A 24873-nucleotide genomic window follows, 5' to 3' on the forward strand; every position below is an offset into this window, starting at 1 on the left:
CGATCCGCTTGCGGGTGCGGATCCGCTAGGGTAATGTATTTCAATGGGCTGGTGCACACCAGAGCGGGAGGCGTTTTGCAGAAACGCATACTCCCGGGCTGTTGCAGATTTTGGATTGCGGATGCGTTTCTGCCTCAATGTTAAGTATAGGAAAATCGCAAACCGCTCTGAAAAACGGCACTTCAGAGCGGTTTGCCAGGCGTTTTTTGTTACAGTAGCTGTTCAGTAACAGCTTTACTGTAACAATACATGAAATCTACTACACCAAAACCGCTAGACAAAACCGCAAAACGCTAGCTGAAACGCTACAGAAAAATAAGAAAAAGCGTTTCAAAATCTGCTAGCATTTTGCGGATCTGCTAGTGGTTTTTGGTGTGCACTAGGCCCTAGTGGGTTTCTGGCATTAAAGTGTTTATTTGTGAATTTTAAGTTAGCTAATATGGACATAAATATAACAACACGAAAATGTAATTATTTAACATTGTTTTTGCATTCACAAATGTGTACTAAGCTTTAACCCCCCTGGCGGTATGAAATGTGTGGCTGCGCAGCCGCGGGAGGGTTTTTTTCGCCATTTTTTTTTGTAGCATGTAGCTAGCCTAGCGCTAGCTACATGCTTCCCCCCTCCCCGCGGCGTCCGCCCGTCCCCTCCAATCGCCGCCGGCACCGCTTGCCCATAAGGAAATCCCATTCTGATCGGGATTTCCTTGAGGGCTTCCCCCGTCACCATGGCGACGAATGGAGTGACGTCACGACGTCACGGACGTCGTGTCGTCACAGGGAGCCCCGATCCACCCCATAGTGCAGCCTGGCGGCGATTGGCCAGGCTGCGCAAGGGGTATTCAGGGAGGGGGGGCCTGTTTCCGCGGTGGGTAGCGGCGCATCGGCGGCAGGCGGCGGCGATCAGAGCAGTCACGCAGCTAGCATAGCTGCGTGTTTGAAAAAAAAATTATATAAATCGGCCCAGCAGGGCCTGAGCGGCACCCTCCGGCGGCTTACCCCGTGTCACACACGGGGTTACCGCCAAGGAGGTTAAGGTGATAAATAATAGATTTTAACATACACTTTTTCCGTTTGATAAACACATGCATAGGCTTGCACATTTAGGAAAGGGCTTGAAAATAGATCACTTGTAGGAATTTTACAAATGTAGAAACATGGATAGATACATGTTGCATTCTTTGAAGAAAATAATATATATTAGTTTTATATTGAAATAATTTAAGGACAATTATAACGAGAGGGATATGGAGGCTGTCATATTTAACTCCTTTTAATCAATACCAGTTGCCTGCCTATCCTGCTGATCTTTGCCTCTAATACTTTTAGCCGTAGCCCCTGAACAAGCATGCAGCAGATCAGGTGTTTCTGACATTATTGTCAGATCTGACAAAATCAGCTGCATGCTTGTTTCTGGTGTTGTTCAGACTCTACTACAGCCACGTAGATCAGCAGGCCTGCCAGGCAACTGGTATTGTTTAAAAGGAAACAAATATGGCAGCTTCCATATTCTTCTCACTACTAAAGTTCAAAAAAGCTTTACTCTGCATTTATGCAAAAATAAAATATGTAAGGCCTTGGGTCAAGCTCAATGATTTTACTTGCATTTAACTGACAAGTTTCTTAATTAATGATGCGTAAAAGTTTTGTAAAGAATTATGCAGTTTTTCAAAACCAAAAGTGAAAGCCTACCTGCTGCAACAATCTAGAAGAAAGCAAGCCTAAGCACTGGACACTAAATGCATTAGGCTTACGTACTGAAATTACAAAAGGTAAGAGTTTTTCATAGGTAAAGTGCTCCACATCTACCGCTCTCATCTTTATTATTTTATTTTTAGCATGGGTGCCTACTACACATCAATGCCTTAAAGTGGACCCAAATTAAAAATACAAGATTTCAGAAATAACATCTATTTTCTAAATTATAATAATAAATAGCAGCCTTTTTTCAGCTGCATGATGACAAATATAAAATATTTTACATTTATTGGAGGAACCCCTCCCTTCCTTTCATATTGCCGGGACAGAATCCGGCAAACTGGTGGAGTAGGTGGTGTCCGGTAATGGAGGAATTGCTAATGGCTGCCACCTGTATAACCCTAGTTATGAAAAGAGGAGGCTGAAAAGCATGCACTGAAATGCTCATAGGCTTGAAGGAGTGTTTATTTATCTTTGTATGTGTCAGAGTGGTGCAACTAAATATTTTAAATTAAACATTTTTTTGGTTTGGGTCCGCTTTAATTTCATTTTTTGTATCATTAATATACATACCAGGTCAGAGTTAGCATTATGGTGGAGAAAAGGATTTATAATATAAAGTAAGCAGGCATACATTGAGAAAATAATAATTATTGGCCAGCAAAGAAGGTGACTGAGGAATGGATGCCTGAACATAGCTCTGGTTTGAGCCTATGGTTTCAGCAGTATGAGTAGACCTGAGCATAAGTAATCAAAAGCAAGCCACTGAACTGAGAGAAGTATGCCTTTTGTAGCTTTTGAAGTTAATAAGGATGAAGTTTCCTTTGAATCCTTTTTTTTTTTCTGCACAACTACTTAAAAGTCACTGTCAAGAAGTGGCTGGCTACACAGGGTTCTTAAATACCTGTAATGCTTGTATTGATCTAATACCTGTATGTGTGCAGCTAATGGAAACAAGATCCAACACCAAATAATTGGGGACTTTGCTAATCCACTTCTCTCCAGGAAATAGACAACTGTAGTATGCTTCACTTCCCATTGCAAAAATAGAAAGCAGCTGGCAAGTCATTTTGACAATGAACATGGAGGGGTTGTATCTAGAAGTTCCCAATTTTTTTTTTTACAAAGTCCTTTGTAAGGCCTCTGCTGTAAAACTGCTGTTTATGTTACAGCTAGGGAGTGTCTGAATCCAATGAAATTTCAATATCTCACTAGTGATGGACAAACATGTTTCCAGGGGCGTAGCAATAAGGGGTACAGAGGTTGCGACCGCATCAGGGCCCTTGGGTCAGAGGGGCCCCGTAGGGCCTACCCTGAACTTCAGTATTAGCTCATTATTGGCCCTGTGCTCATATTAATCACTTCTGTAGATACATTGAATAGTGGTAATAATAAACAAACTGTTCCCCATCCCCCTCTTGCACCTCTGATACTGTAGTTGTTCTTGGCAGGTTTTGGTGCGCTGTATCAATTTTTATGTATAGAGAGTTTGGGGGAGCCCCAATGTTAAACTTGCATCAGGGCCCACAGCTCCTAAGCTATACCACTGCATGTTTCCACAAATATTTGCGAAAAGGCAGACCCCCCAGCCACCTCCCCCATTGGCTTTAATGGCAGGTGAACTTCAAAAACCTTCAGGACATTTTTTCAGCCACAATATTTTTTTAAAAAATGTGCCAAAACTGTCTAAAAAGCCAGGAAGTGGCATGGCAGATGGGATCAATGATAAAATCACCCCCCCCCCCCCCCCCCCAAAAAAAAAAAGTATTTTATGCAGAGGCTTTATGAATGTGTAAATGAAGAAAAAAAATCCAGTTTTCAGATTTTTCAAATGGCCACCTTGTATACCTCAGTCAGGTAGGGATTCGGTTTAGCTACATTAGAGTTTTTTGTTTGTTTGTTTGTTTTTTTACATATTTATGACATGTTTATCACATTTATATTATTATGAATATTTATAATATAAGAATGTCAGGTGACACATTTTTTTTTAAATGACAGTGAAGTTGCAATATACAGTATGCTGTTTGTGCAGTGTGGGCCTAAAGGCTCATACACACATCAGACCATAGTCTTTGGAAAATGAAAGATCACAGACCAATCTTACCCCCTTCCATGTAGTATGAGAGCCATACCTACACAGTCTTTTCTATGGAGCTGAACTCCCCATCAGACAGAAATCTTTGCAAGATGCTGCACACAAAGATGCTGTACACATGCAACAGATCAGTATCTGCCAAAGATCTGTTCCTGCAAAAGATCTGTTCCTGCAAAATGCATTCATAGTCTATGATATCTGCAGATCATCATACACACCTTGTTTAATGGACATTCATCTGCAGATAAGATCCACCAGGATGGATTTTCAGATCTGCAGATGATTGTCTGATCTGCAGATGAATGTCTGTTAAATAAGGTGTGTATGATGATCTGCAGATCTCATAGACTATGAATGCAATTTGCAGGAACAGATTTTTGGCAGGAGCAGATCTTTTGCAGATACTGATCTTTTGTGTCTATACAGCATGTTTGTGTGCAGCATCTTGCAAAGATTTTTCTCTGATGGGGAGTTCAACTCCATAGAAAAGACTGTGAAGGTATGGCTCTCATACTACATGAAGGGGGGTAAGATTGGTCTGTGATCTTACATTTTCCAAAGACTATAGTCTGATGTGTGTATGAGCCTTAACACTGCACTACAAAGACAGTGCTGTTAAACACATTGACTATCATTCATAAAAGCAGTGCGGTAAAAATCTGTGCGGGAAAATACCGCAATCAGTATTTTAGACTTCTGTGTGCTCATTCATAAAAATGTTTACAGTTGCGATACAAGTTCGGTATTTTCCCTGAACTAGGAAGGTGGTAGGCTGGCGGAAGCACTAGAAGCTGCCGAGTTTATACATTTTCTCCTCCAGAGACAGCGTTACTATAGAAGAGGCAGCCCCAGCATCCCTTTACATGTGCATTTTTTTAAAACGGCTTCTCCTTGCCTGAATCTGCCGGAATCTGTCTATTAGTCTTTGTAAACAATCTATTTAATTTTCACAACTTAGAGGAAGTTCAAAAAAAATGTTACACATGCAGGCTTTGTGATGTGAAATGTATCTGAAAACAGGTACCCAAGGGGTTAAAAAACACAGCCTTGGTATTCTGGGATGTTTTTTTTTTTGCTCTGCTCTCGCTGCAGCTGCTGCCTGGGAGGTCTGTCTCATTAGCTTAGCTGTTCTCTGCATGCTTATCGGCTCTGCCAAGGAAGCAGTATTATCCGTGCTGACACCGCTTGCTCTAATCTTTATGAATTGATTTATGGTGACATTTGTTAACATAATCACCGCACAAGGCGGTAATTTCCTGCACTGCTCAGGAATGTCAGCTTTTCATGCGGAAACAGCTTTTATGAATAAACACTTTGCTAAGTGCTCGGTAAATTCAGCTGTTTTCAGCATTTCCACATGCGGAAATGCTTTATGAATGATAGCCTTTGAGTGACAATGTCAGGTGACACAAAGTTTTTAAAGGGCAACTGTAGCAAGAGGAATATGGTGGCTGCCATATTTATTTCCTTTTAAGCAATACCAGTTGCCTGGCTGTCCTGCTGATCCTCTGCCTCTAATGCTTTTAGCTATAGACCTTGAACAAGCATGCAGCATGCTGGTTTCCAGTGTGATTCAAACACTACTGCAGCCAATGAATAGACCAGCAGGGCTGCCAGGAAACTGGTATTGTTTAAAAGGAAATAAATATGGCAGCCTCCATATCTCTCATGTTACAGTTGTCCTTTAATGTACAGTGCATTTGCTCAATCAGTTTATTTTAACACAGCAATGAGCTGTAACATCGATACCATCACACACTATATTACATGGGCGGTGTACTATAAGCTACACACCACAGCTCATCACAAACAACAGCAAAAAAATAACAGTAGTATCCCTAGTGCAGTGATTGCTAACCTTGGCACTCCAGCTGTGAAAAAACTACAAATCCCATCATTCCTCTGCCTCCCCGAGTTATGCTTAGAGCTGTCAGAGTATTGCATTGCTTCATGGGACTTGTAGTTCCACCACAGCTGGAGTGCCAAGGTTAGCCATCACTGCCCTAGTGTATACATTTAAAAAGAAGCGCAGGTTAAAAATGGCAGAGAGTGTGTACGGTTCTGACCCAGTTCTGTATAATGCCTGAAGAAGAAAATTAACATTTCAAAAGCTTGTAGTAAACCATGTACCAGATTATGTGAGAGCAGGGACGAGTGTCATATCCGGGGCCTAGAGCCATAAGTGTAGGCCATCTACCATACCACCATGCTCACGGCTTGTCCACTTCTAATGCAGTACGCCTTATTATTGTTTTAAAACAATAAAGTTTGTTAAAGGCCACTAAGCTAACCAATAAACTGGAGATGAGTACTAAGGTGGCTGGGGAGCTAGGGATGGGTACTAGGCTATCTGGGGCACTACGCATGGGTACCAGGCTGGCTGGGGAGCTAAGGATTGTTAAAGGCTGACTGAGGAGCTTGGGATAGGTACAGGCTGGCTGGAGTGCTAGGGGTGTGGGATGGGCTGGGGATGGGTGCTAGGCTTAATGGGGTGCTAAGGAGCGGATCACTGAATAATGGCGCGCAGCACCTATGCATACAAATGGCGCCGCATTAAAAAGATACGCTTATCGCTATTTATCGTTAGTACTGCATAATAATTGCGCACAGGGAAAAAAGAAGAAAAACGGCACACACTAACGTTATTTATCAATAGTGGCACACACTTAAGTTATTTATCAATAGTGCCGTTCATTTGCCAAACATCAGACGTTATTGCCCACAGTAACGTTATTTATCAATAGCGCCCTACATAAGCCAAACTGCAGACATTATTTACCGTATAACTGCAAAACGGTGAATGGATTTAATGTAACACTGTCAAGGTTAGGGTTAGGCACCACCAGGGGGGGGGGGGGGTCTTAGGGTTAGGCTCCACCAGGGGGGTCTTAGGGTTAGGCACCAACCGGGGGGGGGGGTGTCTTAGGGTTAGGCACCACCAGGGGGGTCTTAGGGTTAGGCACCAACCGGGGGGGGGGGGGGGGTCTTAGGGTTAGGCACCACCAGGGGGGTCTTAGGGTTAGACTTAGGCACCACCAGGGGAGTCTTAGGGTTAGACACCACAAGGGGGGTCTTAGGGTTAGGCACCACCAGGGAGGTCTTAGGGTTTGGTACCACCAGGGGGGTCTTAGGGTTAGGCACCAACCGGGGGGGGGGGGGGGGGTCTTAGGGTTAGGCACCACCAGGGGGGTCTTAGGGTTAGGCACCAACCGGGGGGGGTCTTAGGGTTAGGCACCACCAGGGGGGTCTTAGGGTTAGCCTTAGGCACCACCAGGGGAGTCTTAGGGTTAGACACCACAAGGGGGGTCTTAGGGTTAGGCACCACTAGTGTTGGGCGAACAGTGTTTGCCACTGTTCGGGTTCTGCAGAACATCACCCTGTTCGGGTGATGTTCGAGTTCGGCCGAACACCTGATGGTGTTCGGCCTTTTAAGTTCGGGTTCGCCCCGAACTACTAAATGGCCGCCGAACAGGGCCGAACAGGGCCCCTGTTCGGCCGAACAGGGCCCTGTTCGGCCGAATACTGCCCCCCTATGGGGTCACAGGCATAAGGGGGGAGCATGCCCCGATCGCGGGGGGGGTCGGAAATTCCCCCCACCCCCTCCGCTAGCGCTCCCCCCTCTGCCCGCTTCCCCATACAAAAGTTTAAGCAAAGTACCTGTAATAGTGGATGGCCTGGCAGTGGCACTGTGGAGTGAGGAGGAGGAGTCCGGAGAGTGACGCGTTGAGGGAGGCCGGGCAGCGGGCGGTTCAGCGGTAGTACCCTTGTGGTACTTCCGCCCTTTCTCTGACCTCACGCCCGCTGCCCGGCCTCCCTCAACGCGTCACTCTCCGGACTCCTCCTCCTCACTCCACAGTGCCACTGCCAGGCCATCCACTATTACAGGTACTTTGCTTAAACTTTTGTATGGGGAAGCGGGCAGAGGGGGGAGCGCTAGCGGAGGGGGTGGGGGGAATTTCCGACCCCCCCCCCCGCGATCGGGGCATGCTCCCCCCTTATGCCTGCGACCCCATAGGGCCCTCAAAAGCGGGATGTTCGGGAAGTTCAGGGTTCGGCCCGAACATGCCGAACATCTCGGCCATGTTCGGCGAACTTTCCCGAAACCGAACATCCAGGTGTTCGCCCATCACTAGGCACCACCAGGGAGGTCTTAGGGTTTGGTACCACCAGGGGGGTCTTAGGGTTAGGCACCACCAGGGGGGGTTTAGGGCTTAGGGATAGGTACAGAGAGGGTTCTTTGTGTTAACGCTAAATAACGATAAGGCTTTAACGCTAAATAACAATAAGGCTTTAACGTTAAATAGCGATAAGCGGCAAACAGATTAGCGGCAACACCGTGCGCCATTATTCGCAGGCGCCATTTTCAGATGAATCCGCTAAGGAGCTCCCCATGCCTTTTCTACACCACCACCAGGGAACAGGGTAATATGTGTTGTGTCTGTTGGCCTGACCTTGCTGGCTGACTCTGATGCTGTTGGTGGTATTGTAGAGTCTTCACCTGTTTAGCAAATTCCAAAATATGATGCTACTGAGTCCTGTGAGAGGTTGATTGTCGCAGACTTACAGTGGTCGGCGCCATGGCTGGAGTGCTATCTGCATGACGTATATTATGTTGTCAATGCGAAGGGCCTGAACAGATCACTATGATTGGCTGGCTGGGGGGAGGGAGGGTTTTAAATAAATAAATATATATATAAAAAATAGTAAAAAATAATAATAAAAAAAACACATAAATATTTATAAAAAAATAACAGACCTCACCAACAGAGATCAACAAAGATCAGTACACCAGGGAGCTAGACAGACTGGTCAATGATACCAGCACGTACCATAAATTAAAAGGGCACCCTACTAAGAAATTTAAAGAAGAATTGAGGGGGATCCTGAGGGAGGGGCTCAACAAAGGTATAGTGGATGACAAGGAATTTGAGTTTTTGATACCCACAGCGCCAAGAATCCCAATCATATATCAGGTACCAAAGATTCATAAGAGCACCAGTGCCCCCCCTGGCCGGCCCATAATAAGCGGGATTGGGTCCATAACCCACAGGCTGGGACAATACATAGATTTTTATTTACAGGCACTGGTAAAGAAGTTACCATATGTAATCAAGGATACGAAACATATGTTGCAAATACTGGAGGATAATCAGGTTCATGATGATAGCATTATGGTGACGGCAGACGTAGCGAGTCTGTATACCAACATACCACATGAAGCAGCCTTGGCAGCAGTAAAACATTTTTTTTAGGGAAGACGGAACATTGGAGAAAGAACAGGTGGAATTCATACTTGAGTTGTTGACCTATGCACTTGGTAGGAACTATTTTTGGTATCGGGGACAATTTTATATACAGATTAGGGGATGTGCAATGGGGGCGGGGTTTGCACCATCACTTGCAAATTTGTTTATGGGGAGGTGGGAATCATTGGTACTGGAAAATGCACAACATAAGGGGAAGATATATATGTGGAAAAGATTCATCGATGATTTGTTCATTGTATGGGGGGGGGGGGGGGGGAATAGGGAGGAGTTGGAAAAGTTCATGGAGTTTTTTGAATTATAATGATTTGAATATAAGACTTGAAATGGAGTGTGACACTAAGAATATACACTAGAAATAGAGAAAAAAGATGGGCACTTTATCACACGCACGTATTTTAAAAGCACGGACAGGAATGGATATTTATCTACAAAAAGTTGCCACCACTCACAGTGGTTGAAGGTAGTGTTGGGCGAACATCTAGATGTTCGGGTTCGGGCTGAACAGGCCGAACATGGCCGCGATGTTCGGGTGTTCGACCCGAACTCCGAACATAATGGAAGTCAATGGGGACCCGAACTTTTGTGGTTTGTAAAGCCTCCTTACATGCTACATACCCCAAATTTACAGGGTATGTGCACCTTGGGAGTGGGTACAAGAGGAAAAAATTTTTTAGCAAAAAGAGCTTATAGTTTTTGAGAAAATCGATTTTAAAGTTTCAAAGGGAAAACTGTCTTTTAAATGCGGGAAATGTCTGTTTTCTTTGCACAGGTAACATGCTTTTTGTCGGCATGCAGTCATAAATGTAATACATATAAGAGGTTCCAGGAAAAGGGACCGGTAATGCTAACCCAGCAGCAGCACACGTGATGGAACAGGAGGAGGGTGGCGCAGGAGGAGAAGGCCACGCTTTGAGACACAACAACCCAGGCCTTGCATGAGGACAAGAAGCGTGCGGATAGCATGCTTTGTACCACCATGCAGTCATAAATGTAATAAAGATAAGTGGTTCAATAAACAGGGACCACGCGGCAACGCTAACCCAGCAGCAGCACACGTGATGGAACAGGAGGAGGCGCAGGAGGAGAAGGCCACGCTTTGTGAGACACAACAACCCAGGCCTTGCATGAGGACAAAAAGCGTGCGGATAGCATGCTTTGTACCGCCATGTAGTCATAAATGTAATAAAGATAAGAGGTTCCATAAACAGGGACCGGCAACGGTAACCCAGCAGCAGCAGCAGCAGCAGCAGCACACGTGATGGAACAGGAGGAGGCGCAGGAGGAGAAGGCCACGCTTTGTGAGACACAACAACCCAGGCCTTGCATGAGGACAAAAAGCGTGCGGATAGCATGCTTTGTACCGCCATGTAGTCATAAATGTAATAAAGATAAGAGGTTCCATAAACAGGGACCGGCAACGGTAACCCAGCAGCAGCAGCAGCAGCAGCAGCAGCACACGTGATGGAACAGGAGGAGGCGCAGGAGGAGAAGGCCACGCTTTGTGAGACACAACAACCCAGGCCTTGCATGAGGACAAAAAGCGTGCGGATATAGCAGCAATGCTTTTTGCCGCCATGCAGTCATAAATGTAATACAGATGAGAGGTTCAATAAACAGGGACCGGAAACGCTAAACCATCCCAGATGTTCATCGGTCATGTTACTTGGTTGGGGTCCAGGAGTGTTGCGTAGTCGTTTCCAATCCAGGATTGATTCATTTTAATTTGAGTCAGACGGTCTGCATTTTCTGTGGAGAGGCGGATACGCCGATCTGTGATGATGCCTCCGGCAGCACTGAAACAGCGTTCCGACATAACGCTGGCTGCCGGGCAAGCCAGCACCTCTATTGCGTACATTGCCAGTTCGTGCCAGGTGTCTAGCTTCATGCCCGGTTTCAGGTCCAGCGGTGCCAGCCACAAATCCGTCTGTTCCTTTATTCCCCTCCAAATTTCCTCCCCTGTGTGCTGCTTATCCCCAAGGCAGATCAGCTTCAGCAACGCTTGCTGACGCATGCCAACAGCTGTGCTGCACTGCTTCCACGATCCTACTGCTGCTGGTGCTGGGTTAGCATTTCCGGATGAGGTACAGCTTTGAGATGCGTTGGAGGAGAAGGAGTCAGAGAGGTAGGTGCTGCTGTTGTTATCCAGCTGTTTGCGGCGTGGGCAACACCCGCGCCGTAGCAGGTGAGGAATCGCTGCCAGGCTCCACAAGGTTCACCCAGTGCGCGGTAAGGGAGATGTATCGACCCTGGCCGAACGCACTCGTCCAGGTGTCAGTGGTGAGGTGAACCTTGCAGGCAACGGCATTCTTCAAGCTTCGGGTTATTTTGCTGACCACGTGCTCATGCAACTCAGGCACTGCAGAGCGCGCAAAGTGGTAGCGGCTGGGAACCACGTAACGTGGGATGGCCACTGACATCATGCCCTTGAAGCTGTTTGTCTCCACCACTCGATATGGCAGCATTTCGCAGGCCAGAAGCTTGGCTATGCTGGCTGGCTGTTGTAACACCTCTATAATGCTTTAACTGTAAAGAAATCCTCTAGACACCAATCAAGTTCTTTTTAAGAAATATTTGTATTAAATGATATGGATAAAAAAATAGTTTAGTGACAAAACATTCATAAACTTCTTATCTTCACCCTGTTAGGATCAGGGCTAGTTCAGGAACCATATAAGTAATTCAGTTTATTAGCATTTACTTGCCAGAATTTTCCATACACAGCACTCTGCTATTTGTCACTTCTTCACTGCTGTCTTTTTAAAGTGGATCTGAATTCTTGCATAGGACAGAAGGGAAAGTAGAGAAATGTCTGGTGGTTACCTAGCAACATCCAGGATGAGACAAATATGTTGAATTGATAATTGAAACAAAATGTCTAGGAATAAAAAAAGGCCTCTATGGATGAATAGAAAGGTTAGAGATAAAATGAAGAGGAAAAAGAATGCCTATAAGGTCCTAAAACAGGAGGGGTCCGAGGCTGCACTCAGCAATTACAAGGAGTGCAATAAAAATTGTAAAAAAGAAATTAGGCTAGCAAAGATCGAAGCTGAAAATCAAATCGCTAGGGATATCAAATCTAACCCAAAAAAGTTTTACAAGTACATCAACTCTAAAAAAAGAAAGGTTGACTGTATAGGACTCCTAAAGGATGAAGGTGGAAACTCAATGGTGGATGACCAAGGTAAGGCAGAGTTATTAAATGCTTTCTTTGCTTCTGTCTTTACAAAGGAAACAGCACTGTTGCAAATTACAGAGGCGGAAGAGTCTCAATCTTCTAACTGTAATATTAAATACTTAACGCAGGAAGAAGTAAAGGCAAGACTAAATAAATTAAAAATAGACAAGGCACCTGGCCCGGATGGCATGCATCCTCGGGTCCTAAGGGAATTAAGTTCAGTTATAGATAAACCCCTTTATCTTATCTTTTGTGACTCTCTTGCAACTGGCAGAGTCCCAGTGGATTGGCGTACAGCCCACGTTTTCCCATTATTTAAGAAGGGCAAAAAATCAGATCCAGGAAATTATAGACCTGTAAGCTTAACATCAGTTGTATGCAAACTATTTGAGGGGTTACTAAGAGATACTATACATGACTTCATAGTAGAAAATAATCTTATTTCTCAGCATCAACATGGGTTTACTAAAGACAGGTCCTGTTTGACTAACATGCTCAGCTTTTATGAGGTAGTGAATGCTAATATGGATATTGGGAATGCTGTAGATGTGATATACTTAGACTTTGCTAAGGCCTTCGACACTGTTCCCCACAAAAGTCTGGTGCAAAAGATGAGGATGCAAGGACTGGGGAAGAGTCTGTGTGCTTGGATAGGGAACTGGCTAATGGACAGAAAACAAAGAGTTGTGGTCAATGGATCATACTCAAAATGGGAGACTGTTAGCAGTGGGGTCCCACAGGGGTCTGTACTGGGTCCAGTGCTCTTCAATTTATTTATTAATGACCTAGTGGATACAGTAGTGAGCAATGTTGCTATTTTTGCAGATGATACAAAATTGTGCAGAATCATCAACTCTAAGGAAGATAGTGTTATATTGCAACAGGATCTGGATAGGATGGCTATATGGGCACATACATGGCAGATGAAATTCAATGTTGACAAATGTAAAGTCATGCATTTTGGTCGTACCAATGGTCTAACACCATACAAAATAAATGGGATACAGTTGGGGACATCAAACTTGGAGAAGGACTTAGGAGTACTCATCGACAACAAGTTAAATAATCGTACTCAATGCCAAGCCGCTGCAGCTAAAGCTAACAAAATTTTGGGATGCATTAAAAGGGAAATAAAAACTCGAGATGCTAGCATAATATTGCCCCTGTTTAACTCTCTAGTAAGGCCACATCTGGAATATGGAATTCAGTTCTGGGCACCACATTACAAAAAAGATATTGCAGTTCTAGAGCAGGTGCAGAGACGAGCAACAAAATTGATACGTGGGATGGAAGGTCTCACTTACCAAGAAAGGTTAGATAAACTGGGTTTATTTAGTCTAGAGAAAAGACGCCTTAGAGGAGATCTAATTAACATGTATAAATACATCAGAGGGCAATATAATAGCTTGGCGGATGAGCTTTTTGTCCCTAGGCCTTCTCAAAGGACTAGAGGACATGATCTGCGCATGGAGGAAAAACGTTTTAGCCATTTATTTAGGAAAGGGTTCTTTACAGTAAGAGTGATTAAGATGTGGAATGCATTGCCACAGGAAGTCGTTATGGCAAACTCTATACCTGCATTTAAAGGGGGCTTAGATGCTTTCCTTGCGTTGAATGACATCCATGGCTACAATTACTAGGTAATGCCAATGATGTTGATCCAGGGATTTTATCTGATTGCCATCTGGAGTCGGGAAGGAATTTTTACCTTGTAAGGGTTTTTTCGCCTTCCTCTGGATCAACAGGGATATGTGAGGGAGCAGGCTGGAGTTGTACTTTGTACTGGTTGAACTCGATGGACGTATGTCTTTTTTCAACCAAAGTAACTATGTAACTATGTGAATGATCACTTAATGTATAAGAAGCACCGCTGTATTCTCTGTATTTTGTCTGCCAGCTGTTGTCACACAATCTCTTCAGACACTGCACTGCAGTCTTCACTCCTTTTCTGTAATCCTGTCACTTGTTGCTCTGTGTCACTCTTGTATGCATTGCTGTCCTGTTGTCTCTGTGTCACTGTAATGTCTCTGCTGTTTTCTGTTATCTCTCTCTCTTGTATGCATTGCTGTCCTGTTGTCTCTGTGTCACTGTAATGTCTCTGCTGTTTTCTGTTATCTCTCTCTGTTACAGGTACATTTTAATATCCTTGTCTTTCTTTCTTATTGCTTACTGTTTCTCTTCTGGCTTATCTCTCCAGTATTGCTGCTCTTTACTGGCCTGTAGCTGTGAGTGGTCTCTCTCCTCTCATGTAATGTCTGCAGCTCTTTTTCTCTTCCTTAGTTCAGTTTCCGGTAAGTGCTTACTTGTCTGTGCCTCTGCCTTGCTCAGACCGTCTCACCAATGGCTGGTCTCTTCCCGTGTCTCTACTCTATTTCCTCACAAATCAAGCGTATTTCTTGCTGCAGTACAGTATAGTATCGTGACACACTTTATTTCTTGCTGCCTCATCACCTCAGTCTCCATGGCTACTTGACTCCTCCCCCTCACTAGCCTTCAACTGTAAAACTCAACTGTTACTTCCTCCCTGCACATGCCCAGCTTCTCTCTCTTCTTTCCTGCTCATGGGCTCCACCTGACAGCACCTGCAGGTTCCCTTTACAGCAGCACTTTCACAAAAAGTAAATGCATCTGTAACCCTTGGTGTGTGTGTCTGTTGCAATGACACACACACAGGGTTACACTGTTACTGCCACGGCCCGGGGGTCATTTGCTGGCAATTTCCTCTTGTGCTCAAACATCTCAGAGACAGACAACTCAACCGTAGCGCTGCACACCGAAGGGCTGTTGGTTGTTGTGTTTGATGAACACTGGGAGACCTCAAGAGCACTAGTCCGGAAAGTGACAGTGTCAGCATCGTCTGATGTTTGTGAATGTTGTGAACCACGCAATGGCTGGGCTACTGCTGCTGCTGAGGCGGGTCTGGTGGTGAGTCTGGTGAACCCAAGGGAGGCAGTGTTGCTGGTGGTACCCTGTCCTGCCGCGTTTGCCCACAGAGTGGGATGTTTGGATAGAATGTGGCGGCTCATGCTGGTGGTGGAGAGGTTGTTAATACTTTTCCCCCTGCTCAGGCGGGTCTTGCACACCTTGCAAATCGCCATGGTAACATCCTCAGTGCAGTCTTCAAAGAAAGCCCAGACTTTAACTGGCTGAGGACTCGGACCTCGTGCGTGATGTGCTGGTGCTGCTTAACCCACTGCTGGACGCTTGAGAGGTCATCCAAGTAATTATCTGGTCCTGTTCTTTTGGATCTGTGAGGGTTGTTGTCCTGGACAACATGGGCAGTATTGAGTGGGTTTTCTTGGGTGCTCCCCTGTGGCCTGTACGTGAACCGTCAGGGGAAACACCTCTTCCCTTGCCCCTCCCTCTTTCACCGGATTTCTTCCTCATTTCACTTATCCTTAAAGTACACGCTGACTGGCAGCAGTACAGTGGCAGTACAGAAATGCTATACAGTGGTGGGTGAGCGGTGTACCACTATTGTCAGCAGTGACACAGAGCACAATGCTATACAGTGGCGGGTGAGCGGTGTACTACTGTTCCCAGCAGACACAGAGTGGAAGTAAACACAATGCTATATAGTGTGGCTGAGCCGTGTACACAGAGTGGCATTAAACACAATGCTATATAGTCTGCTATATAGTCACCCCGAACAGGGTGATGTTCTGCAGAACCCGAACAGTGGCAAACACTGTTCGCCCAACACTACTGGGAGGGAACGCAGATTTTAGTACCTAAACACACGATACAACATGTTTTCCGGGGTCGGACTCTGAGGCACATACAGATGGTCCCGATCATCATCCTCATCATACAACTCTTCTCCTGAGTCTGACCCACCCACCACCTCTGCCACCCCAACATCCCCAGACACAGACCCCTCATCGTCCTCAACATTAACTTGGGATGCTGGCCTGAGCCAGACCTCCTCCTCCACATCAGGCCCCATCATCTCCTCAATGGCAGCCCTCATTAATCGCTCTGGCGACGGACTGATGGACACAACGTTCTCCTCCGGGGAGGGCTGCTGCTGACCACTGGCTGCTGGGGTGGATGTTATAGCTTGCGTGGGGCGTTGGCTGTTGCTGTTGTTGGGAGTGCTGCTCACAGCGGAGGTCTCTGGGGAACTCATGTTGAGCTCATATAGTGGTTGACGGTGAGTGGAGTATTACTGATCCCAGCAATATACACACTGACTGGCAGAGTACGCAATGCTATATAGTGTGGCTGAGCGGTGTACACAGAGTGGCAGTAAACACAATGCTATATAGTCTGGCTGAGCGAGCGGTGTACTACTGTTCCCAGCAGAATCAGAGTGGCAGTAAACAATGGTATATAGTCTGGCTGAGCGGTGTACACAGAGTGTCAGTAAACAATGGTATATAGTCTGGCTGAGCGAGCGGTGTACTACTGTTCCCAGCAGAATCAGAGTGGCAGTAAACAATGGTATATAGTCTGGCTGAGCGGTGTACACAGAGTGTCAGTAAACAATGGTATATAGTCTGGCTGAGCGGTGTACACACAATGCTATATAGTCTGCTATATAGTGTCAGTAAACAATGGTATATAGTCTGGCTGAGCGAGCGGTGTACTACTGTTCCCAGCAGAATCAGAGTGGCAGTAAACAATGGTATATAGTCTGGCTGAGCGGTGTACACAGAGTGTCAGTAAACAATGGTATATAGTCTGGCTGAGCGAGCGGTGTACTACTGTTCCCAGCAGAATCAGAGTGGCAGTAAACAATGGTATATAGTCTGGCTGAGCGGTGTACACAGAGTGTCAGTAAACAATGGTATATAGTCTGGCTGAGCGGTGTACACAGAGTGTCAGTAAACAATGGTATATAGTCTGGCTGAGCGGTGTACACAGAGTGGCAGTAAACACAATGCTATATACTCTGGCTGAGCGAGCGGTGTACTACTGTTCCCAGCAGACACAGAACAGTAAACAGAATGCTATATAGTGTGGCTGAGCGAGCGGTGTACCACTATTCCCAGCAGACACAGAACAGTAAACAGAATGCTATATAGTGTGGCTGAGCGAGCGGTGTACCACTATTCCCAGCAGACACAGAACAGTAAACAGAATGCTATATAGTGTGGCTGAGCGAGCGGTGTACCACTATTCCCAGCAGACACAGAACAGTGAACAGAATGCTATATAGTGTGGCTGAGCGAGCAGTGTACCACTATTCCCAGCAGACACAGAACAGTGAACAGAATGCTATATAGTGTGGCTGAGCGAGCGGTGTACCACTATTCCCAGCAGACACAGAACAGTGAACAGAATGCTATATAGTGTGGATGAGCGAGCGGTGTACCACTATTCCCAGCAGACACAGAACAGTAAACAGAATGCTATATAGTGTGGCTGAGCGAGCGGTGTACCACTATTCCCAGCAGACACAGAACAGTGAACAGAATGCTATATAGTGTGGCTGAGCGAGCGGTGTACCACTATTCCCAGCAGACACAGAACAGTGAACAGAATGCTATATAGTGTGGCTGAGCGAGCGGTGTACCACTATTCCCAGCAGACACAGAACAGTAAACAGAATGCTATATAGTGTGGCTGAGCGAGCGGTGTACCACTATTCCCAGCAGACACAGAACAGTAAACAGAATGCTATATAGTGTGGCTGAGCGAGCGGTGTACCACTATTCCAAGCAGACACAGAACAGTGAACAGAATGCTATATAGTGTGGCTGAGCGAGCGGTGTACCACTATTCCCAGCAGACACAGAGTGGCAGTAAACAGAATGCTATATAGTGTGGCTGAGCGAGGTACACAGAGTGGCAGTAAACAGAATGCTATATAGTGTGGCTGAGCAAGCGGTGTACTACTATTCCCAGCAGACACAGAGTGGCAGTAAACAGAATGCTATATAGTGTGGCTGAGCGAGGTACACAGAGTGGCAGTAAACAGAATGCTATATAGTGTGGCTGAGCAAGCGGTGTACTACTGTTCCCAGCAGTGACACAATGACAGGGGGGACCCTGGCTAGCATGGCTGGAGCGCGAACTACCCTGCCTGCCTACCCAAAGCTAAACCCACAGACAAATGGCGGAGATATGACGTGGTTCGGGTATTTATTTACCCGAACCACGTGACAGTTCGGCCAATCAGAGCGCGTTCGGGTCCGAACCACGTGACCCGTTCGGCCAATCACAGCGCTAGCCGAACGTTCGGGGAACGTTCGGCCATGCGCTCTTAGTTCGGCCATATGGCCGAACGGTTTGGCCGAGCACCGTCAGGTGTTCGGCCGAACTCGAACATCACCCGAACAGGGTGATGTTCTGCAGAACCCGAACAGTGGCGAACACTGTTCGCCCAACACTAGTTGAAGGTAGTGTTGGGCGAACATCTAGATGTTCGGGTTCGGGCCGAACAGGCCGAACATGGCCGCGATGTTCGGGTGTTCGACCCGAACTCCGAACATAATGGAAGTCAATGGGGACCCGAACTTTTGTGGTTTGTAAAGCCTCCTTACATGCTACATACCCCAAATTTACAGGGTATGTGCACCTTGGGAGTGGGTACAAGAGGAAAAAAAAAATTAGCAAAAAGAGCTTATAGTTTTTGAGAAAATCGATTTTAAAGTTTCAAAGGGAAAACTGTCTTTTAAATGCGGGAAATGTCTGTTTTCTTTGCACAGGTAACATGTTTTTTGTCGGCATGCAGTCATAAATGTAATACATATAAGAGGTTCCAGGAAAAGGGACCAGTAACGCTAACCCAGCAGCAGCACACGTGATGGAACAGGAGGAGGCGCAGGAGGAGAAGGCCACGCTTTGTGAGACACAACAACCCCGGCCTTGCATGAGGGCAAGAAGCGTGCGGATAGCATGCTTTGTACCGCCATGCAGTCATAAATGTAATAAAGATAAGAGGTTCCATAAACAAGGACCGGCAACGCTAACCAAGCAGCAGCAGCAGCAGCAGCACACGTGATGGAACAGGAGGAGGCGCAGGAGGAGAAGGCCACGCTTTGTGAGACACAACAACCCAGGCCTTGCATGAGGACAAAAAGCATGCGGATAGCATGCTTTGTACCGCCATGCAGTCATAAATGTAATAAAGATAAGTGGTTCAATAAACAGGGACCACGCGGCAACGCTAACCCAGCAGCAGCAGACGTGATGGAACAGGAGGAGGCGCAGGAGGAGAAGGCCACGCTTTGTGAGACACAACAACCCCGGCCTTGCATGAGGGCAAGAAGCGTGCGGATAGCATGCTTTGTACCGCCATGCAGTCATAAATGTAATAAAGATAAGAGGTTCCATAAACAAGGACCGGCAACGCTAACCCAGCAGCAGCAGCAGCAGCAGACGTGATGGAACAGGAGGAGGCGCAGGAGGAGAAGGCCACGCTTTGTGAGACACAACAACCCAGGCCTTGCATGAGGGCAAGAAGCGTGCGGATAGCATGCTTTGTACCGCCATGCAGTCATAAATGTAATAAAGACAAGTGGTTCAATAAACAGGGACCACGCGGCAACGCTAACCCAGCAGCAGCAGACGTGATGGAACAGGAGGAGGCGCAGGAGGAGAAGGCCACGCTTTGTGAGACACAACAACCCAGGCCTTGCATGAGGGCAAGAAGCGTGCGGATAGCATGCTTTGTACCGCCATGCAGTCATAAATGTAATAAAGATAAGTGGTTCAATAAACAGGGACCACGCGGCAACGCTAACCCAGCAGCAGCAGACGTGATGGAACAGGAGCAGGCGCAGGAGGAGAAGGCCACGGTTTTTGAGACACAACAACCCAGGCCTTGCATGAGGACAAAAAGCGTGCGGATATAGCAGCAATGCTTTTTGCCGCCATGTAGTCATAAATGTAATACAGATGAGAGGTTCAATAAACAGGGACCGGAAACGCTACACCATCCCAGATGTTCATTGGTCATGTTACTTGGTTGGGGTCCTGGAGTGTTGCGTAGTCATTTCCAATCCAGGATTGATTCATTTTAATTTGAGTCAGACGGTCTGCATTTTCTGTAGAGAGGCGGATACGCCGATCTGTGACGATGCCTCCGGCAGCACTGAAACAGCGTTCCGACATAACGCTGGCTGCCGGGCAAGCCAGCACCTCTATTGCGTACATTGCCAGTTCGTGCCAGGTGTCTAGCTTCGATACCCAATAGTTGAAGGGTGCAGATGGATTGTTCGACACAGCTACGTCATCTGACATGTAGTCCTTGACCATCTTCTCCAGGCGATCGGTGTTGGAGGTGGATCTGCACGCTTGCTGTTCAGTGGGCTGCTGCTGCATGGGTGTCAGAAAATTTTCCCACTCCAAGGACACTGCCGATACCATTCCCTTTTGGGTACTAGCTGCGGCTTGCGTTGTTTGCTGCCCTCCTGGTCGTCCTGGGTTTGCGGAAGTCAGTCTGTCTGCGTACAACTGGCTAGAGGAGGGGGAGGATGTCAATCTCCTCTCTAAAGTCTCCACAAGGGCCTGCTGGTATTCTTCCATTTTGACCTGTCTGACTCTTTATTCAAGCAGTTTTGGAACATTGTGTTTGTACCGTGGATCCAGAAGGGTATAAACCCAGTAATTGGTGTTGTCCAGAATGCGCACAATGCGTGGGTCACGTTCAATGCAGTCTAGCATGAATTGAGCCATGTGTGCCAGAGTCCTACCAGAATCCTCATCATCCTCTTGTGAGCGTTGTGATAGTTGTTGTGATGCATCATAGTCGTCACCTTCCTCCTGGTCTGCTTCTGCTGACCATTCGCGTTGAATTGTGGAAGTCCAACGTGCACCGCTCTGGCCCTCGTCAGTGGTGGCATGAAATTCCTGCTCCAACTCCAGCTGTTCCTCCTCCTCTTCTTCGTCATAGCTGCTGGGGCCAGCGTTCCCTGAGGCGGATGGCCTGATGTTGGTACCATCACGCTGATCGATTTCTCCTTCAGATTCCCCCAGTTGCATCATGACAGCTGTTTCCTTGATTTTTAACATCGACCTCTTCAGTAAACACAGCAGTGGTATGGTAATGCTGACTGAAGAGTTGTCACTGCTCACAAGCAACGTGGATTGCTCAAAATTTTGGAGGACTTGGCAGAGGTCCAACATGTTGGCCCAATCGGATCCACAGAAGCTTGACAGCTGGCCGGATGCGCCTCGGTACTGCGCCGTCATGTACTGGACCACTGCACTCTTCTGCTCGCAAAAGCGGGCTAGCATGTGCAGCGTAGAATTCCAGCGCGTAGGGACATCACACAGCAAGCGATGGTGGGGGAGATTGAAGCGCTCCTGCATCTTGGCGAGTGCCCCCGAAGCAGTACTGGAATTTCTACAATGTTTGGCCACTCGACGCACCTTCAACAGAAGATCGGCCATGCCTGGGTATGTCCTCAGGAACCGCTGAACTACTAGGTTCATCACGTGCGCCAGGCAAGGGATGTGTGTCAGCTTAGCCAACCTTAAAGCGCGAATGAGATTACTCCCATTATCACACACAACCATGCCCGGTTTCAGGTCCAGCGGTGCCAGCCACAAATCCGTCTGTTCCTTTATTCCCCTCCAAATTTCCTCCCCTGTGTGCTGCTTATCCCCAAGGCAGATCAGCTTCAGCAACGCTTGCTGACGCATGCCAACAGCTGTGCTGCACTGCTTCCACGATCCTACTGCTGCTGGGTTAGCGTTTCCGGATGAGGTACAGCTTTGAGATGCGTTGGAGGAGAAGGAGTCAGAGAGGTAGGTGCTGCTGTTGTTATCCAGTGGGAGGGACGGCGGTGCAGCTGTTTGCGGCGTGGGCAACACCCGCGCCGTAGCAGGTGAGGAATCGCTGCCAGGCTCCACAAGGTTCACCCAGTGCGCGGTAAGGGAGATGTATCGACCCTGGCCGAACGCACTCGTCCAGGTGTCAGTGGTGAGGTGAACCTTGCAGGCAACGGCATTCTTCAAGCTTCGGGTTATTTTGCTGACCACGTGCTCATGCAACTCAGGCACTGCAGAGCGCGCAAAGTGGTAGCGGCTGGGAACCACGTAACGTGGGATGGCCACTGACATCATGCCCTTGAAGCTGTTTGTCTCCACCACTCGATATGGCAGCATTTCGCAGGCCAGAAGCTTGGCTATGCTGGCTGTTACTGCCACGGCCCGGGGGTCATTTGCTGGCAATTTCCTCTTGCGCTCAAACATCTCCGACACAGACAACTGAACCGTAGCGCTGCACACGGAAAGGCTGTTGGTTGTTGTGTTTGATGAACACTGGGAGACCTCAAGAGCACTACTCCGGAAAGTGACAGTGTCAGCGTCGTCTGATGTTTGTGAATGTTGTGAACCACGCAATGGCTGGGCTACTGCTGCTGCTGAGGCGGGTCTGGTGGTGAGTCTGGTGAACCCAAGGGAGGCAGTGTTGCTGGTACCCTGTCCTGCCGCGTTTGCCCACAGAGTGGGATGTTTGGATAGCATGTGGCGGCTCATGCTGGTGGTGGAGAGGTTGTTAATACTTTTCCCCCTGCTCAGGCGAGTCTTGCACACCTTGCAAATCGCCATGGTAACATCCTCAGTGCAGTCTTCAAAGAAAGCCCAGACTTTGGAGCACCTGCCTCCTTGCTGGCGATTTCTGTTTCCTCCTCTTTTGCCTCTCACTCTAACTTCCACGCTTGTGGTGCCTGAAATTGCGCGCCGCCTACCTTGTGGCACAAGGCGAACTCGTGCAGCAGTGGGTTCTTCAACAGACTCATCTGTGCTGCTGCTACGACGGCGATGTTCTCGTTCACAAATAAAATCTGGGTCTCTGTCCACATTGTCCATACCCTCCTCTTCCATCTCCTCAAACTCGTCATATGTCATTGTGGGGGGCCGCCGGCGTGGAGTAGAGCTCCCCAGAACAACCTCTGCACAGCTCACTCCAACGTCGTCTTCCAGATCTTGTCGGCCGACCTCCTGCAATTGCAACCCCTCCTGCCCAACTTGCTCTGGGATTTGGGTTTCCGAGTCCTCCTCGGACTCGCCTTGTATTTCAGTGCGCGGTGCATTTCCCACAGTTAATGGTTGTGAATCCGGGCACAACATTTCTGGCTGTTCCTCCATTGACCTTTCATAGGTGGAAGTTTGTTGGGCTGGGAATAGCTCCTGCGAATACCCCATTGTGTCCTGAGGTAATTCATAGGACTGGTTATCTGGCAGTTGTGTGCGTGGTGTCGCTGCCGGTTGTGTCAGCTTTGTGCCCACTGGCTCCTTGTAACTGGCTGAGGACTCGGACCTCGTGCGTGATGTGCTGGTGCTGCTTAACCCACTGCTGGACGCTTGAGAGGTCATCCAAGTAATTATCTGGTCCTGTTCTTTTGGATTTGTGAGGGTTGTTGTCCTGGACAACATGGGCGGTATTGAGTGGGTTTTCTTGGGTGCTCCCCTGTGGCCTGTACGTGAACCGTCAGGGGAAACACCTCTTCCCTTGCCCCTTCCTCTTTCACCGGATTTCTTCCTCATTTCACTTATCCTTACAGTACACGCTGACTGGCAGCAGTACAGTGGCAGTACAGAAATGCTATACAGTACCACTATTCCCAGCAGCGACACAGAGCACAATGCTATACAGTGGCGGGTGAGCGGTGTACTACTGTTCCCAGGCCCAGCAGACACAGAGTGGAAGTAAACACAATGCTATATAGTCTGGCTGAGCGGTGTACACAGAGTGGCAGTACACACAATGCTATATAGTCTGGCTAAGCCGTGTACACAGAGTGTCAGAAAACACAATGCTATATATAGCGTGGCTGAGCGAGGTGCACAGTGGCAGTACACACAATGCTATATTAGTCAGGCTAAGCCGTGTACACAGAGTGTCAGAAAGCACAATGCTATATATAGCGTGGCTGAGCGAGGTGCACAGTGGCAGTACACACAATGCTTTATAGTCAGGCTGAGCCGTGTACACAGAGTGTCAGTAAACAATGGTATATAGTCTGGCTGAGCGGTGTACACAGAGTGTCAGTAAACAACGGTATATAGTCTGGCTGAGCGGTGTACACAGAGTGGCAGTAAACACAATGCTATATATAGCGTGGCTGAGCGAGGTGCACAGTGGCAGTACACACAATGCTATATTAGTCAGGCTAAGCCGTGTACACAGAGTGTCAGAAAACACAATGCTATATATAGCGTGGCTGAGCGAGGTGCACAGTGGCAGTACACACAATGCTATATACAGCGTGGCTGAGCGAGGTGCACAGTGGCAGTACACACAATGCTATATATAGCGTGGCTGAGCGAGGTGCACAGTGGCAGTACACACAATGCTATATTAGTCAGGCTAAGCCGTGTACACAGAGTGTCAGAAAACACAATGCTATATATATAGCGTGGCTGAGCGAAGTGCACAGTGGCAGTACACACAATGCTATATATAGCGTGGCTGAGCGAGGTGCACAGTGGCAGTACACACAATGCTATATATAGCGTGGCTGAGCGAGGTGCACAGTGGCAGTACACACAATGCTATATTAGTCAGGCTAAGCCGTGTACACAGAGTGTCAGAAAACACAATGCTATATATATAGCGTGGCTGAGCGAGGTACACAGTGGCAGTAAACAATGCTATATATAGTGTGGCTGAGCGAGCGGTGTACTACTGTTCCCAGCAGCGACACACAATGACTGGGGGGGACCCTGGCTAGCGTGGC

At 47.3% G+C, this 24873-nt stretch overlaps 1 long non-coding RNA gene across 1 annotated transcript in view; it reads right to left on the reverse strand.

Annotated features, from left to right (window-relative positions):
• LOC137561712 (uncharacterized) overlaps window positions 1–14913 on the reverse strand; it is a 171477-nt gene extending 156564 nt beyond the window's left edge. Inside the window, exon 1 of the long non-coding RNA XR_011030094.1 lies at window positions 13947–14913. This is a non-coding gene — a long non-coding RNA (uncharacterized lncRNA). The remainder of the gene's footprint in view (window positions 1–13946) is intronic.
• Window positions 14914–24873: the final 9960 nt, after the last annotated feature.

Source organism: Hyperolius riggenbachi, chromosome 3 (assembly GCF_040937935.1).
Source record: "Hyperolius riggenbachi isolate aHypRig1 chromosome 3, aHypRig1.pri, whole genome shotgun sequence".
NCBI lineage: Eukaryota > Metazoa > Chordata > Amphibia > Anura > Hyperoliidae > Hyperolius > Hyperolius riggenbachi.